Raw genomic sequence first — 18,909 nt, forward strand, 5'->3', positions numbered from 1 at the left:
GTTTATCATTACATTGTTTTAATTATGCACTTGCTTACGGGTTTATTTTATTTTCATATTAAAATTTATTATGGGTCTTTTATGAATTTTGACTTATGCTGCATTACTACAGATTGAGCAAAATCTAGAATTACTTTGGGGTTCATAACATACAAACTGGTTTTATCTTTGTAAATTTTCATTCCTTTGTTGTGTCTCTTTTTCTTATATTTTCTTAAATTTTGGATGTATATATTCTTTTTTTCCTTACTCTAGCTTAGATTTATAAGGCTTTTGTGGTTAGATTTTACTTTTTAATCCCAGGGATCAGAGTACTAATTATGTTCCAAATAAATATTTCTTGAAAGATTGAATGAATAATGATGAATGAAAGACTACAATAATAACTTGTAGCTAACTGAAAAACTGTTGTGTAGCTAACTGAAAAACCTGGATGAACTCTGACTTAGAGTTTTATTCATCCAAGTAAGTAATTAGTCAAAGTAGAGCAAGTTGCTATATCATATTTTTAAGCACTAGCAAATTTTAGTTGTATATTCCTTTACTAGACAGCACAGTAATTATATGAAGGCAATTAAATAAGTTTGCTAAAGGCATTCCAGTGGACCTGAACTAGGAACAGATACACTCTTCCTGGATGAGAAGAAACACAGGAGGAAAATGTCAACTATTCACAAATTAATCTATGAAATTACTACATTTATTAAGGTTTATAGAAATATTTTTTGGAATTCGAAACACAATTTTAACACTCAAAAATGTAATTGCTAATATTTATTAAAGTACATAGCAAAAAGAAAAACTTTACATTTTCAATAATGAAATGTACCATATGGCACCATTACATCAAAATAGTGAACCATTACAACGATGGGGTGAAGAGTGGAAACAGGAGGACCATGTAGGCATTTATTACAATACCTCAGTTTTTTATTAGATCTGTAAAAATAATATACTATGAATGTAGATCAGTCCATTTCTCTTTGTTCCTCTGTCAATTATTTCTTTATATATTTAGAAGCTGTACTAAGTGAATATGAATTTGTAATTTTTATCAACTTATCATTTTTGTTTGTCTTAACATTCTTATACTTAAATATATTTGGCCAATGTCTATATCACAATACTACTTTGTGGTTAATAATTTTCCATATTTATCTTTCTCCATCACTTTTTACTCAGCCTTTCAGAATGGCTTTGCTTCATGTGTGCTTCTTTATAAGAACAACATAGTAGATTTCATTTTATATTTTCTTTACAAATTGATTATCTCTCTCATAAAACAGCTTCATCCATTTAACTTTAATATGAATATTGAGAGATTTGTAGTTACTACTATTTTATTTTTGTTAGCATAATTTCATTTTATATATGCATATTATATATGTATTAAATATGCATAAATGTATATTTCCTTGTCTATACTGTTTGGAAACTGTAGATTTTTAAATTCATTTAGAAATTATTTTCAGATTCTTAATATATACACCTATATCTATATTCATACTTTCTGTCTCTCTAACCACAATAAAATTTTTGGTATGTTTTACATTCTGATCAAACAACCACTACCTACATCATGTTGGTCAGAATTGGAGTTTTTTCATCTGTCTGTCTGTCTGTCTGTCTATCCATCTATCTACTTAGGCAAGGTCTTGCTATGTGACTCAGGCTTGTGTTAAATTCCTGGCCTCAACTGATCCTTTTGCCTCAGCCTTCTGAGTAACTTGAACTACAGGGTGTACTTTATTGCTCCTGACTTTCTACTTTTAATCAAACAAAAATGATTTAGTTTATTTAATATTTTATTGTTAAAATTTATCAATATTAGTGTTTACCATAATTTCATACATTTAATGTATTTCATTTGTATTTCTTTTAATTCTGCCAGAAATATATGCCTTAATCATTATTTGAGTGATATTCTTTGAGTGAGCTTGTTTATATTTGTATTTATAAATATCGGGTTTTTTCCTTACTTTTAAAGGAGAATTTTTCTAGTAATAACATTCTACTTTGATAAATATTTTCCTTCTGTTATTGAAGATGCAGTGTTACTAACTTCTGGCATGAATTTATGGCAAATAATTTTGGAAAACCACCGATGCTGTTAATTTTTATCCCATTGCCTTATAAGCCAAATATATTTTTATATCTGACCATGTTTAAAATGATGTGTTTAAATAGTCAATCATCTGAGGTAAGATTGTAATGTAGCTAGGTATGGACTTATTTTCTTTATTTTACTTGTATTTAGAGATGAAGTTTGATTATCAAAAATTACCAATAATTACCTCTCCAAATATGGATTTTTTGCCATTCCTTCCAATCTGATCTCCTAGAATATTTATTAGATCACTATTAGAGCACTTCAGTTTAATCTGTGATATTTCTTAACTGTTCTTCACACCTTTGTTGTTGTTAACACACTCTGGTAACATATTTTAGTTTACTAATTCCCTCTTTGATAATTTTCAGTCTTATGCCTATCTATATTTTACATTGTTTTCATTGTAATTATTATGTTTTATTTTCCGTGTTTAAAATCTTATCTTTATGTTTTACAAATTCATTTTGACTATTTTTAATAACCTGTCACTCTTTTCAAAGGAAGCAATGCTTTCTTTCATTTATTTAGAAATGTGTAAGTTACTTTAAATTTGATAGATTGTTCTACAAAAATTTGAATTTAGGGCCAGAGATTTAGCTCAGTGGTTCCTCCGCCTTCCCCACAAGCGCAAGGACCCAAGTTCGATCCACAGTACCAAAAAAAAAAAAAAAAATCTGAATTTACTTAAAATATATTCCCCTTTTAATCTTTGATTTTGTTTTGTCTTTCTTAGCATTAGATTTTTAAAGACTTTTTTTCATGTTTTACAATTTACACTTGGAAATTAATTTTCATGTAGAGGGACTCATTTCTCTCCATCAGTTTTCATCTGTGCCTACCTCTTTCTGACCCTGCACGGTTTTCACTTGCTTCTACTCAGCTCACTGTGCCCACAATCTGAAATTAGGTTTTGTTGTTCTTGCTGTTGGTGTTTATTTGTTTCATTAGCTTTTTGCAGTGCTTAGCATCAAATCCAGGGGCTCATGTGTGCTAGGCAAGTGCTCTAGTACTGAGCTATGTGCCCAGCCAGATTTTTAAGAGGCAGATTAGAGTGCAGAGTGATATGAAGGAATTATAGATCCAAGTTCTTACTCCACAGGCAGTTTACCTCAGCTGTAGATTACAAAATATGAATACAATTATGGCATTTTCTGTCAAGTAAAAAACATTACAATGTCCTCATACACCTTCATCACATCTGGCATTGTGTGGCTTCTGGCTCTTCTGCAAAGTCAAAATGACTGTGAAAGGTAGACATTTTGAATCTATTCACTACATTGAGGCAGCCACAACAGCTCAAATAAAGATACTCACTAAAGAGATTTCCAGAATAACTTCAGAAAATGGCAACAATAATGGTGTAGGTGTGTTTGATTTGTGAGGCAGTATTTTGAGGGGAACTGATGATAATGTCTTTTACTATAATAGTTTTTTTTTTTTAATATAAGCATTCACTGTATATGTTGGTCACACCATGTATACCAGCATCCTTTGCAGCCCTAGTATTAGCTACCCCCAAACCAAAACCCAGGACAGTGAATGGAAGTAGGAGAAAATTTCAGCATTCTTTAAAACAAAGAAGATTGCACTAGGTTCTGGGACACAAGCAGTAAGCCCAACTCTAGCCCCTGCCTAAGGTGAACAGTTCATTTCTTTTGTCTGTGAGGCAATCCCTGACCACCATGGACCCTGAACCCAGCATAGCCAGTTTGAGTCCAATTTGTCAATCTTTCTTTAAAACAACCCTGTTAGGTAGATAGGCTTGGGGGGAATCAGAGATTATTGGGTGCTTTCTTTTGTTGATTTTAAGATATTATAGCAATATAATATCTTAAATACTTACTAGTATTTCCTAGTAAGTCAGGGAAGCAGGGCTAGTCTCAGAGCTCTGCATCTTTCTCCAAAGCCTGTTTTTCTGCAGCTTCCTTTAGTTATCTTACTCTTTTGTCTCTTCTACTTAAAAAAGTATTTTCAGTAATTGTTTATTTTAAAATAAGTGTAATGTTTGTATTTTGAGAATATCTTGAAAGACTACATTTCAAGGCAGCCTCAACCACAACCTGGTAGTCATGGATCTAGGTTGTTTTCCTCAGTCTCCCAAGGTCAGGCCTAATAAAGAGCTAACACTCATCACCTCTCAACTTGGATTACCATCTGAAACAACCAGAAAATTTGCCTGACTTTTCTCCCATGGCATGCATCCCTCAGGACAAGCTTACTATGGGATACCACCTTGCTCACTTATTCGTTTATTGAATAATGAATGATTATGTGTTTATCTCTGCTTTGCCAGGTCTCTGTCCAGTATAGCAGGGGTCTTAGACAAAATTCCATGATTACATGAATGGTGTGCCAGTATTGACCTGCACTCAGTGGCTGCTTGATAGATAAAAACCTCTGTCCTCTCCCTTTTGTCTCTACATACTTTAACCTGTGTAAAAGCTCACTCGTTACACAAGAAGAGGTGAGGAGATTCTGAAAGACATCTTCTGTTTTCCTTACTCAAAGAGTTTGATGGACATTTAGAATTTCCTAGGTTGTATACACAGCAGAAATTACCTTTAATCTAGGAAAAGGAAGTAACTAAGATGCTGAATGAGGGGGCTGCTGTCATCCATGATGCCAATTCTTCCTCTAATTCTTTTTCTGCTTCTCAATTTTGCTTTCTTGTCTCTTTTTACTTGTTTCATTAAAGAGCAAAGCAAACAAAAATTGAACAAACATATGATCATCGCTCTGATAGGTTTGTGAATTTTGGAGTAGTTAACATATTCAGAATCAAAGTGTAGAAAATTAGGCATTACCCATTTAAGATAAAACAATTAGGCCCATAATTAGAGTTTCTGAAAGTTTGATAAGTACCACTTTCTTTCTATATTTCAAAGCCTTCAGATGGATAAAAAGTAAAGAAATACCAAGACAAAGTCTGAAATATTGTTTGAAATATTATAATGTTTTAAACATAAAAAATTACAAGGTGAACATTTCTCACCTTTTTTGTCAATGCACACTTGTTTTCTTTGATTATATTTCTTTGAATATTTTGCTAATATCAAAAATTTTTGTGAGGTACTTCCGAACCCTGATCTTTATCACAAACACACACACACACACACACACACACACACACACACACACACACGGCTATCTTTATAATGGCACATTTTTAGGGTAGAAGTAAGAAAACCATCTTCCTTTTTAGAGCATCTAAATTTTTCAGAAACTTTTTTTAGTCAACACTTTAGGCTGATCAAGAGTATAAAAATATGTATAAATATTCACATACAAAGAAAATTTTATTGTTTCATAGTTGAAGTTATAATAAATTACTGGATTTTTTATATTCAAATTTCTAACCAAAGAGGGGGAAAATGGTATATCTGTTTATACATTTAATTTTATGTAATTGAAAATTACATATAACCAGGAAGGAAAAATAGGTTTATCTTAGAAAAAATAAACTAGAAAAAGCTAGTTGCAAAGGGCTGTCTTTAAATAAATTCAGGAAGTGCTGCATCCTTGTGAGGTACAGATAAGCTAATTGTTTTCTCTCATTGCACTTCCCAACCCTTCCTTACAGGATAAAGTAGGCCAAGTTCATTGCTATGTCTAATTATGTGTCCACACACTGTCACTTCATTTCTCAAGGCAATCATTGTGAAAAGGTATTACCTGAAAAACTTTTTTATATGTGCATACTGACTTTGTAATTTTAAGTAGATTACTAAACTTTGGAAATGACTCAGAATTTCCTCTGACATTAGTCATATTAGTGTATTACTGTATTTTTTGCTCTCGTTTGTTTATGATTCATGCTAGAAGCTTGGCATAAAATCTTGACCAGACATGAAAACTCCAAACTGTTTTCTTTTTGTCTTTTAGATTTCATAAATCTAAAAGTTGATTCTAGAGAAATAGGTGGAGAAAAGAGAATCCAAGAAATGTTGCATCTTTTATTTACTTCCTGAACATAAACTTATTAACAAGTAAAATGATTTATGATGACATCGTTCTCTTTATGAGGCAACTGAACCAACAACTCATATCCATGAAGATCATGTAGGCATTAGGAGCTAAGCTGCCCAATACTTTAAAATATATCACAAAAATCTTGTTGCATTCTTTTATTTGAAACTAAGCCAAAGTAATCAGTTGCATTAATCAAATTTATAACCAAGATCTATAGAAAGTACTACAAAATGGCACTGGTGGGATGTGACCCCATATTGATGGTATTAGGGACAAATTATAGTTCACCTTTCACTATAATTCCACCACCTTCAAGAGATCTGTTCCTATGTTCACCAACCATTACATATTTGACTCGCTGCTCAATTTGCAGACATATTTTTATGCCTTCTCACATAGAAATCTCATACCATTAATTATACCATAAGCCTGGGATATATAACACAAATTCCCTACCATGAGGATTTTCTATGTATATATTTGATGTTTGTTATTATTTTACTTCTGAAATAGAGGGCAGATCATAACTTAAGAGATGAATATTTAGATATTGTTGGGATTTCAGATATTATTTAGTCACTTATCTTTCTAATTTTTTGTTTAAATATGTGAATCTATTCTTTGAAAGAAAATTAATACAGAACTACAATGTACAGAACAGGTATACAAGGAATCTGGGAGGGCTGGATTTCCTCTAACTCCCCCTTTATAGACATTCTTTTCCCCCTGATTTCAAGAACTTCTAGGAGCCTATGAAGTAGGGTACAAAAACATGGACCCCTAAAACTGGTTGTGGTGGTGCACCCCTGTAATCTCAGAACTCTGGGAGACTGAGACAGGAGGATGGCAAATTGAAACTCACCCTGGAGAATTTACAGATGTAGTGAGATCTTAACTCAAAAAAAAATAATGAGGAGAGGCATAGGGAGAGGGAGAGGGAGAGAAGGAGGAGAAGGAGGAGAAGAGGAGGAGGACAGGAAGAGGAAGAAGAAGATGGAGGAGGAGGAAGAGGAGGAAGGAGAAGAAGAAGAAGAGGAGGAGGAGGAGGAGGAGGAGGAGGAGGAGGAAGGAGAAAGAGAAAAAGGAGAAAATGAATAAATGAGTGATGTAGCTCATTATGAAGGCCCAGGATGGACTAGGCCAGTACTACAAAGAAAAAACAAGATAACTTTAGTTAAATTTTTCAGACTGCTTGTCTTTAAAATTTTCATATTACACATTCTTATCAGTAAAAGTGTTTTCAAGGACATTTTCCAATTACTAAAATGGGACTCTGGTTATAAAATATATACAAAAAATATATGAACAAAATAAAAATGTGTAATGACTTGAAAATACAGACTTTGTGCTTTTCCTTCATATTCCATAGATTAGTAATGCCAAACCTTTTAGACATTTAAGTGATACAAACAGTCCACTGTGGCACACATGCATAGATTTTCCACCACTGCCATAGATCATTTTGTATATTCTATATTTTCCATATGAAATGCATAGCCTCTATGAATGCTAACACTTCTCAGCATCAGGATTACTGGGAAAATAAGGATGTGAAATGTGGTCATCTACATAAAGTTCCTGTGTTCTACTTTATAAATGTTCATTCTTATTCAGAGCTCACTATTCTAGAATGTTAATTTTTAAAATTTAATCTATTGGTACATTTTACGCATAAAATATAATGACATACTTCATTGGGAATTTGTACCTTTACATAGTCTCTCTTGGTTCTTATTTTTTCCCCATTCCCCTGCCCTCCCTTCAACCCCTCCATCCCTCCCTATTTACAAAGACTTTGGTTTCATTTTTTCATTTTCTCATATTAATTTCATTTTCATCTTTTGTTTCCCCAATCCCTCCCTGTTCCCCTTCCCCTTTGGACCTTTTCATCCTATTTCACAACATCTACTATGCCTTCTGATCCTTATTTACACTTTCTGCTTCTCACAACAGAGAAACTATAGGGTATTTACACATATGTGTCCTATTTATTTCACTTAAGAGTATTGTCTCAATGTACATCCATTTAGCTATAAATGTCTCTAATTTCTCATTCTGTATGGATGAGTAGTACTCCATTTTATTTAAAAAAACACATTTTCTTCAGCCAGTCTCCAGTTGATGGGCAATTGGGCTGTTTCAAACTTTTAGCTATTAAAAATGTGCTGCTATGAACATGTGTCCATGTATACTGCTGTGGTATGATTCTTTTCATTCTTTTGGGAAGATATGCAATAGAGAAATAGCTGGGTCAAATGGGACATCTAATCCTAGATATTTGAGGTATCTTCATACTGATTTCCAAAGTGGTTGCACCAGTCTTCACTCTTATCAACAGTGGAGAAGGATTACTTTTCCCCACAGCCCTGCCAGCATTTATTATTGGTTGATTTCATAATAGCAGTCATTCTTTCTGGGGTGAGGTGGAATTGCAGTGTTGTTTTCATTTGCATCTCTCAAATGACCAGAGATGTTGAACATTTTTTCATATATTCATTTGCTATTTCTACTTCTATGTCTGAGAAATATCCACTCATTTCAGATGCCCATTTTTTTATTGGCTTTTTCAATTTGAAAAGTCTGATTTTTTCTGGGTCCCTGTATATTCTAGATAGTATACGTTTGTCTGAGAAACAGCTGGTAAACATTTTTTCAAATATTGGGGGTTGTCACTTCACACCTTGGTACTTTCTCTCGCTGTGCAGAACCTTTTTAATAAGAGATCCCATTTGTTGATTGTTTGTGCTAGTTCACGTACAACTGAGGTTTTGTTCATGAAATCTTTTCCTACACCAATCAATGTCTTCAAGAGTTCTACTTAACCTCTCTTCCACCTGGTTTAGTGTTTCTCTTTTAATATTTAGATCTGTAATCCTTTTCGATTTTAGTTTAGTGCATGGTGAGAGATATAGGTCTAGTTTTAATCTTTGGCAAGTTGAAACCCAACTTTTCTAGCACCATTTATTAAAAAGGCTATCTTTCCTCCAGTGAAGGTGTTTGACTCCTTTTTTGAAGGTGAGGTGGCTGAGTGTGTCTGGAGTTGTTTCTGCATCTTCTAATCTGTTCCACTGGTCCTCAGGTCTGTTTCTTTCCCAGTACCATGCTGTTTTTATCACAGTAGCTTTGTAGTATAGTTTCAAGTTGAGGATTGTGATACCCCCTGTCATGTCTTTGTTGCCTAGAATTGGTTTTGCTACTGTAGGTCTCTTCTGGTTCCAGATGAACTTTTGGATTGTTTTCTCCAGGTCGGTGAAGTGTGCTGCCTGGAATTTAATTGGGATTGCATTGAATCTATATAGCAGTTTTGGAAATATGGCCATTTTCACTATGTTGATTCTTCCTACCCAGAAGCAAGGGATGTCTTTCCATTTTCTGATATCCTATTCAATCTCTTTTTTCAGAATGCTAAAGTGTTCAGAGTAGAGGTCTTTGATATCTTTTGTTAGGTTGATTTCTAGGTTTTGTTTTTTTTTTTTTTTTTTTTTTGGATGCTACTGTGAAGAAAGTTGTTTCTCTTGTTATTCTTTCAGTGAGTCTGTTGTTCATTTATAGGAAAGTGAAAGAGTTTTATGTGTTGACCTTGTATCCAGCTACTTAACTGAATTTGGCTATTAAGTTGAGAAGACTTTTGGTGGAGTTTTTGGGATCTTCTGTATAGCATATCATGTCATCTGAAAATAATGACAATTTGACTTCTTTGTTTCCTTTCATTACTACTTTTACTTCTTTCTCTTGTCTAATTGCTGTGGATAATGTTTCCAGAATAATATTGAACAGGAGTGGTGATAGTGGGCATCCTTGTCTTGTTCCTGACTTTAGTATGAAGGATTTCAGTTTTTGACCATTTAGTATAAGATTGCCTGTTTGTTTTTCATAGATGGCTTTTATCAGGTTGAGATAGAGACCATCTATTCCAATTTCCTGTAGGTTTTTTTTTTTTATCAAGAATATGTGTTGGACTTTGTCAAATTCTTTTTCTGCATATTGAGATGATCATATGGTTTTTGTCCTTGGCTCTATAAATATAGTGTATTGTATTAATTGATTTGAGTATGTTGAACCATCCCTGTGTCCCTGGGATGAATCCCACTTGGTCAGGGTATATGATCTTCTTGATGATCTTTTGCATTCTATTTGCCAGTGTCTTACTGAGAATTTTTGCATATGTTCATTAGTAAAATTGGCCTATAGTTCTCTTTTTTGGGTGGGTCTTTCTCTGCTTTGGGGATCAAGGTGATGCTTGCTTCCAGGAATGAATTTGGGAGTATTGTTTCCCCTTTAATTGCACTGAAGAGTTTAAAAAGTAATGACAATAGTGCTTTAACTCTCTTGTACAATTCAGCAGCAAGGCCATCTAGGGCCAGGCTTTTCTTCATTGGCAAGTTTTTAATTACATTTTCAATTTTGATTATTGATATTGAGTTGTTTAGAATATTTAGGTCTTCCTCGTTCAACTTTGGTAATTCATACATATCTAGTATCTATCCATTTCTTCTGTGTTTCTATCTTATTGGCATATAGGTCCTGAAAGTAGGTACTGATGATTCTCTGGATTGCTGCTAGGCTTGTTGTAATTTCACCCTTTTCATTCCTAATTGCATCTATTTGGATCTTTTCTCTTTTTTTGATAATTTTGGCTAATGTTTTGTCAATTTTGTTTATTCTTTTTAAGAACCAACTATTTGCTTTGTTGATTTTTTGTATCATTCTCTTAGTCTCCATTGGATTGATTTCTACTCTGAGCTTTATAATTCATCCTTTGTATGAGCTTTGGATTTGTCCTGCTTCTTTTTCTGGGAGCTTGAGGTTCAGCATCAGGTTGTTTGTTTGAGCTCATTCTGTTTTTCCAATGAGTATTCACTGCTATGAATTTCCCTCATAAGTCTGCTTTCATTGTGTCCCATATATTGTGATATGTTGTAATGACATTGTCATTTAATTGTAGAAACTGTCTATCTCTGTGACACATTGGTTATTCAGAAGTGTGTTGTTCAATTTCCATGTGTTTATGAAATTCTTGCAGTTTCTATTGCTATTGATCTCCAATTTCATTGGACTATAATCTGACAATATACAGGGGATAAGTTCAATTCCTTTGCACTTATTTAAATACGTTCTGTGAGCTAGTATGTGGTCTATTTTGGAGAACAACCCATATGCAGCTGAAAAGAATATGTATTCTGATTTTGGAGGGTGGAATACCTTGTAAATATCTGTTAAGTCTATTTGTTCCAAAGTTTGATTGACTTCTAGTATTTTGTTGTTTATTTTTTGTCTAGTTGATCTATTTATGACAGTGGGGTATTGAGGTCCCCCACTACAATTGTATTTGTTCTTATTTGTTTTTTCATGTCTGTCAGTATTTGTTTTATATAACTGGGTGCACTATTACTTGGTGCATATATATTTATAATTGTCATCTCTTCCTCTTTGATTGTTCCCTTTATAAGGATATAATGTCCTTCTTTGTCTCTCTTAATTAGTGTTGGTTTGAAATCCATTTGATCTGCAAATAGGATAGCTACTCTTGCCTTTTTTTGGGTTCCTGTCACATGGATTATTGTTTTCCACCCTTTAACTTTCAGTCTATGAGTTTCTTTTTGAATTAAGTGTGTTTGTTGTATACAGAATATTGTTGGATCATGTTTCTTGAGCCACTCTGGCAGTCTATTTCTTTTGATTGGTGAATTGAGAACATTAACACTGATGGTTATAAATGATATATATTGACCTATCCTTGTCATGACTTTTTCTTTTTGTTGAATTCTCTCCGTTTGCATTTACTTTCTTGTCATGCTTCATGGATTCATTCTGCTGGGCTTCCTGGAGTTGTTATCCTTATGTCTTTTCCTAGGATATTGTTTAAAATTTTTTTGTTGTGTTAATTTGGTATTCATGAAGATTCTAAGGTACTCTTTGTCATGAAAGTATCTTATTTCTCCATCAATTTTGAAAGATAGTTTTGCAGGGTGCATCAATCTGGATTGGAGGTTGTTTTCTTTTGTGGCTGTAAATATTTCACTCCAGGATCTTCTTTTTTTTTTCTTTCTTTTTTTTTGGTACTGGGAATTAAACTCAGGACCTTGTGCCTGTGAGGCAGGCAGCAGTACCACTGAGCTTTAAATCCCTGGTCCTAGGCTCCTCTTGACTTGAGAGTTTGTGCTGAGAAGTCTGTTGTGATTCTGATGGGCTTTCCTTTGTATGTGATTTGTTTCTTTTCTCTAACTGCTTGTAGAATTTTATTCTTCTGTTGGGTTTCTGAAATCTTAACTATTATATGCTTAGGTGTAGATTATTTTTATCACAGCTAGTGGGAATCCTATATGCCTCACTTATCTGTATGTCAATTTCTTTTCCCCTGCTTGGGAAGTTTTCTGCCATTACTTCTGTGAACAGTTTTCTTTTTTTTGTCATTTGCACTATCTCTTATTTCTTCATTGACTCTGATCAGTCTTATGTTATTCTTCTTTGCATTGTCTAGCAGCTGCTTCATTGATTTCTTGTGGTTCTTTACTATTTTTCAGAAATTTTTCTTTTCCTGGTCACTAATTGCAATCCTGTCTTCTATATCTGATATTCTTTCCTCACATTGGCTCATTCTGCTGGATAAACTTTCAATGGAGTTTTTAATCTCCATTTTAAAATACTTTTTTAAAGTTTTTAATCTTTTAAAACTCCATTGAAAGATATCTGCTTGCATCTGTTTTATGGATTCCATTTGTTTCCTATGTTGGGATTCCATCATGTTCCTCAGCTGCTCTATTTTTTTTATCTGTGTCTGTTCTAGAGTTATTAAGCATTTCCTGCACTTTGGACATAGTATCTGTTATTAACTGAGAAATTATTTCTGATTTAATTTTTTCCAGATCCTCTTTTATTGCCAGTTCGGGGAGTCCAGGTGGTTAACTATCAGATTGCTCCATCTTGTTGCCCTTTGGGATTGCCTTAGGTGATCTGAAAGTCTAGTTTTAAGACTCATTTGCTGATCTTCTCATTTCAACAGGTGCAGCCTGATGTGCCTTTGTTGAGGTGACTTTTTGCTTGCCCAGTGGTCTTCAATTCTTAGCAAGCCACCAAGAAGCCTTTTCTCTGCTGTTCACCACTGGTACAATTCCAATGGTATTTGAGTGGGCCTCTGGCTATTGCTTGCCCACCTGTGTAGCTCTTTTCCAGGTGGGCCTTTTCCTGGGGCCTGTGGGCCTAAGATGCTGGTGTCTGTCTGGGGCCCTGACTGGGACCTGCTCATATCCGCTCAGCTCTGATCCATGTAGGCTTCTTGCTGGGATCTATGCACAGTTCAGGTTGGAATCTTGGCAGATATCTGGCTGTTGCTTGTGAGCCTCTGCAACTCTTTTCAGTTTGGGGCCCTGGCTGGGATTCAAGAGCCCCCTTGCTCAGCTCTTGTCGATAGACATCTCACTGGTATCTGCACACATTTACTGATGAAATCTGGGTGGACCTCTCGCCTAGAACAATAATTTTTAATAATATAAAACTTACTTTGCAATCGCACAGTACAAATTCCTTACCTTTCTAGTTCTTAAAGAACAATAAAACCAAAAAAGTAATGTACAAATTAAATATTATCCAAACTATGAAGTCAATGAACACTGAAGTTGTCACAATAAAATAAGTGTGTCAAATCTTTTGTTTTTATCAAATTGAATGATCAATTGTCATCTGGGAATATTTCACATGCATATAATAGTAAGTATGAATTACAAAGGACTAAAGAAATAGTGGTTTATTTTTCATGCATAGTGCTATGTTCTGAATGTGTCTCTCCAAAATTCATGTTGAAACCTAAACTTCACTGTGGTAGTATTTTGATATGGGGTCTTTTGTGTAGTAATTAAATCATAAGGACTCCCCCTTCACAAATGGGATTAGCTTCCATATAAACCAGGTGGAAGGAAGCAGATTTGCTTTTTCTGCCATGTGAGGACACAGAGTTTGTCCCTTCCATTATGTGCATATAAATCACAAATCACCAACTTCGAAGCACAAAGTGAACCTTTTAATTACTCTAAATTTGTCAGGGCCTTGATCTTGGGCTTCCTGGGCTCCAGAACTGTAAAGAATTAACTTACAATGCTTATAAAGTACTTAGTCTAGGCATTTTGTTATAGCAACTCCAAAGATTAAGACAGAAATACTAAGAAGTGTATAGATAGGAAATTATTGGCATTGGTTCAAGAACATTAAAGTGGCAATATCTGGAAAAGTTGTTGGCTTATCTCTCTTGTTTTTAAAATAACTTCTGTAGGTACTTTATCTTTAATAATATTCTTTAATTATTGACTGACTAATGGGCTACTCAATGTAATATGCCCACAACATATACAAACCCTTGTAAAATTATATTATTTATTAACATTTTTTTCTGTGTATTAGCAATTACCTTTTATAATAATTAATTGATTTTGGCTGATGTATACTAGACAGGAGCCAGTCATATTTTTATTATTCAAATCAATATCCAAATTCATCATTAACTTGGATATCTGAGAGTAAAAATGAGACACATTGATTTACACTGTGCATAATTTTCATTCACAATGTGCTGTCCAGAGAATTACACCCTTGAATTCATTATTGTTGAATGTACCTTCAGGGTCATTTACACTGGTGCTAACTTCGTATGTTACTGGGAAGTTAAAATCAATATTTAGAAACCAATGCATACTTGTATATAGATGGACTTGATAGCCACTGGAAGAAGAAGGGCATCCAGGATTAAGGAAGATCACATGCCAGTGCCCAAGGGACACCAATTTAGAGGAAATGTGAAGGGAAGAAAGCCATAGCAATGGTTAGGAACAAGATCAGGTGAACCTATGAAGGCTCTCAAAGAGGTTTTTTTTTCTCTTAAATTCTTTTATTTATACATTTTAGGTATACAGTACATTTACATGTATCATGGGGATCTTGTACCTTTACATGATGTATCTTGGTTCTAATTTTTTCCCTAGTCTCTTGCCCTTCTGTCAACCCCTCCACCACTCCCTATTTACAAAGACTTTGTTTCCATTTTTTCCTTTTCTTATATATTTTCCTTTCCCTTCTTGCCTTTCCCCTACTCCACCAAATTCTCCTTCTCTTTTGCACCTTTTCTTCCTATTTCACATTATCTATTATACTTTTTAGTCCTTATTTACACTTTTAGTTTTTCACACCAGAGAAACTATTTGGTATTTACATGCTTGCTCTATTTATTTTACTTAAGAGCATCACCTCAATGTGCATCCATTTAGCTATAAATGTCTCTAGTTTCTCATTCGTTCTGGCTTAGTAGTACTCCATTTTATAAAAAAAAAATTAAAAATCACATCTTCTTTATCCAGTCTCCAGTTCATGGGCACTTGGGTTGTTTCCAAGCTTTAGTTATTACAAACTGCTGCTATAAACATGGGTGCACATATATCACTGTGTTATGATTCTTTTAATTCTTTTGGGAAGATACCCCACAGTGGAATAGCTAGGTAGAATGGGACCTCTAATCATAATTTTTTTAGGTATCTCAAAACTGATTTCCACAGTGGTTGCACCATTCTGCATTCCCACCAACAATGGAGCAGTGTTCCTTTCTCTCCGCATCCCCCCTAGCATTTGTTATTGGTTGATTTCTTGATAGCAGCCATTCTTTCTGTCTCTCTTGAATGACCAGTGATTTTGAACATTTTTTCATATGTTTATTTGCTGCTTTTACTTCTTTTTCTGAGAAATGTGTATTCATTTCAGATCCCCATTTTTAAAGTGGGTCTTTAAATTTGGGAGGGTCTGATCTTTTTAAGTTCTCAATATATTCTAGATAGTAGTCCTTTGTCTGACATACAGCTGCTAAATTTTTTTTTCCCATTGTCTCTTAGCCCTATTGGTGGTTTCACTTGCAGTGCAAATGCTTTTTAATGGGATGAGATCCTAGCTGTTGATTCTTTGTGCTACTTCCTGTGCTACTGAGGTTTTGTTCATAAAGTCTTTTCATATGACAATGTCTTCAAGAGTTCTATCATGTCTGGAGTTGTTTCCACATTTTACAATCTAGTCCACTGATCCTTGGGTCTGTTTCTTTGCCAGTACCTTGCTGTTTTTATCACAGTAGCTTTGTAATATAGTTTCAAGTTGGGGATTGTGATACCCCCTGCCATGTCTCTGATGCCTACAATTGCTTTTGCTATTCTAGGTCTCTTCTGGTTCCAAATGAATTTTTGGATTGTTTTCCCTAGTTCTGTGAAATATACTGTTGGGATTTTAATCAGGATTGCATTAAATCTATATAGCAGTTTTTGAAGTATGGCCATTTTCATTATATTTGTTCTTCCTACCCAGAAACAAGGGATGTCTTTCCATTTTCTGATATCCTCTTCAATCTCTTTTCAGAGTGCTGTAATTTTCAACATAGAGGTCTTTTGCTTCCTTTGTTAGATTGATTCCTAGATATTTAATTTTTTTGGATGCTATTGTGGAAGGAATTATTTCCCTAATTTATCTCTCAGTGAGTCTGTTATTTGTGTACAAAAAGGCTATTGATTTTTGAGTGTTGAGCTTATATCCAGCTACTCTACTGAATCTGTCAGTTAAGTCTAGAAGTCTCTTGGCAGAGTTTTTTGGGTCTTCTATGTAGAGTATCATATCATCAGCAAATAATGACAGTTTAACTTCTTCCTTTCCTATCTTTATTCCTTTTATTTCTTTCCCTTGTCTAATTTCTGTGGCTAATGTTTCCAGAATTATATTCAACAGAAGTGGTGAAAGTGGATATCTTTGTCTTGTTCCCGATTTTAGTATGAAAGTTTTCAGTTTTTGATCATTTAGTATGATTTTGGGTGTTGGTTTTTCATAGATAACCTTAATCAGGTTGAGATAAAGACCTTCTATTCCAATTTTCTGTAGGGTTTTTTTTTATCATGAATGGGTGTTGGATTTTGTCAAATGCTTTTTCTGGATCTATTGAGATGATCATATGGTTTTTGTCCTTGGCTCTGTTAATATAGTGTATTACATTTATTGATTTACATATGTTGAACCATCCTTGCATCCCTGGGATAAATCCAACTTGGTCAGGGTGTATGATCTTCTTAATGACCCTCTGTATTCTGTTTGCCAGTGTCTTCTGGAGGATTTTTGCATTCTATGTTCATTAGGGAGATTTGCTTTTAGTTCTCCCTTTTGGTTGGGTCTTTCCCTGGTTTTGGAATCAAATTAAGACTTACTTCCAGGAATGAATTTGGAAGTATTCCTTCCCTTTCAATTTCACTGAAGAGTTTAAAGAGTAATGGCAATAGTTCTTCTCTAATGTCTTGTAGAATTCAGCATTGAAGCCATCAAGACTGGGGCTTTTCTTTGTTGATAAATTTTTAATTACATTTTCAATTCACTGATTTTAATTGGAGTGTTTATAATTTTTATATCTTCTTCATTCAACTTTTTGTAATTCATATATATCTAGGAATCTGTCCATTTCTTCTGTGTTTTCCATTTTGTTAGAGTACAGGTTCTTGAAGTAAGTATTGACGATCCTCTGGATTTTGTCTCTGTTTTCCTAATATGGACATTCACTGCTATGAATTTCCCACATAGAACTGCTTTCATTGTATCTCATAAATTCCTGTATGTTGTACTGGCATTATCACTTACTTGTAGAAACTGCCTAATTTCTTCTTTAATTTCTTCTGTGACCCATTGGTTGTTAAGGGAGTATTGTTCAATTTTCATGTGTTTGTGGGTTTTTGCTGTTTCCTAAGCTATTAATCTCCAATTTTATTGCACTATGATCTGATAATATACAGGGGACAACTTCAATTCCTTTGCATTTACTTAAACATGTCCTATGATCTAGCATGACTTCTGTTTTGGAGAATGACCCTTGTACAGTCAAAAAGTACGTATATTCTGATTTTGTGGGGTGGAACTCTCTGTAGACATCTATTAAATCCATTTGTTCAAAAGCTTGGTTCTATTCTAATATTTTGTGGTTGATTTTTTTGTCTACATGATCTATTTGTGACAGTGGGGTATTGAGGTCCCCCGTTACAATTGTATTAGTGCTTATTTGGTTTTTCATGGGTTTCTGGAATCTTGACTATTATATGTCTAGGTGTAGATTTCTTTTATCATGGCTAATTGGAGTTCTGTATGCCTCACTTATCTGTATGTCTCACTTATCTGTATGTCTCACTTATCTGTATGTCAAATTCTTTTCCTCTTTGGGATGTTTTCTGCTATTACTTCTGTGAACAGTTTTTTTCTTTTATTCTTTTTTTTTTTTTTGGTACCGGGGATCGAACTCGGGTCCTTTCACTTGAGCAGCAGACAGCGAAACCACTGAGCTAAATCCCCGGCCCTGTGAACAGTTTTTTTTCATGTCATTTGTACTTTCTCCTGATTTTTTGTGGACTCCTATCAGTCTTATGTTATTCTTCTTTGCATCATATAGCTGTTGCTGGATCGATTTCTTGTGGTCCCTTACTATTTTTAAGAAATCTCTTTTTTCATGGTCACAACTACAATCCTGTCTTCTGTATTTGATATCTGATATCTTCTGCATCTGTGTCTTCTGTACCCTCATGTTTGGTCAATCTGCTATGAATACTTTCAATGGAGTTTTTAATCTCCTGGTTATCTATTTGAATTTGTTTCATGGATTCCATTTCTTTCTTATGTTTGGCATTCATGTTTTCCATTTCTTTCCTATGCTGGGCATTCATGGTTTCCGATGGTCCTGAGATTATCTATTTTTTTTTTATCTGTTTCTGTTCTAGAGTCTCTAATCATGTCTGAGTTTATGCCTTGCTTGTCTTCTCATTTCTGATTTTGTTGTTGATGCTGTT

This window comes from Heterocephalus glaber, unplaced genomic scaffold, assembly GCF_053883595.1.
Source record: "Heterocephalus glaber isolate CG9 unplaced genomic scaffold, H.glaber_assembly_v1.0 deba00001504, whole genome shotgun sequence".
Classification (NCBI taxonomy): Eukaryota; Metazoa; Chordata; class Mammalia; order Rodentia; family Bathyergidae; genus Heterocephalus; species Heterocephalus glaber.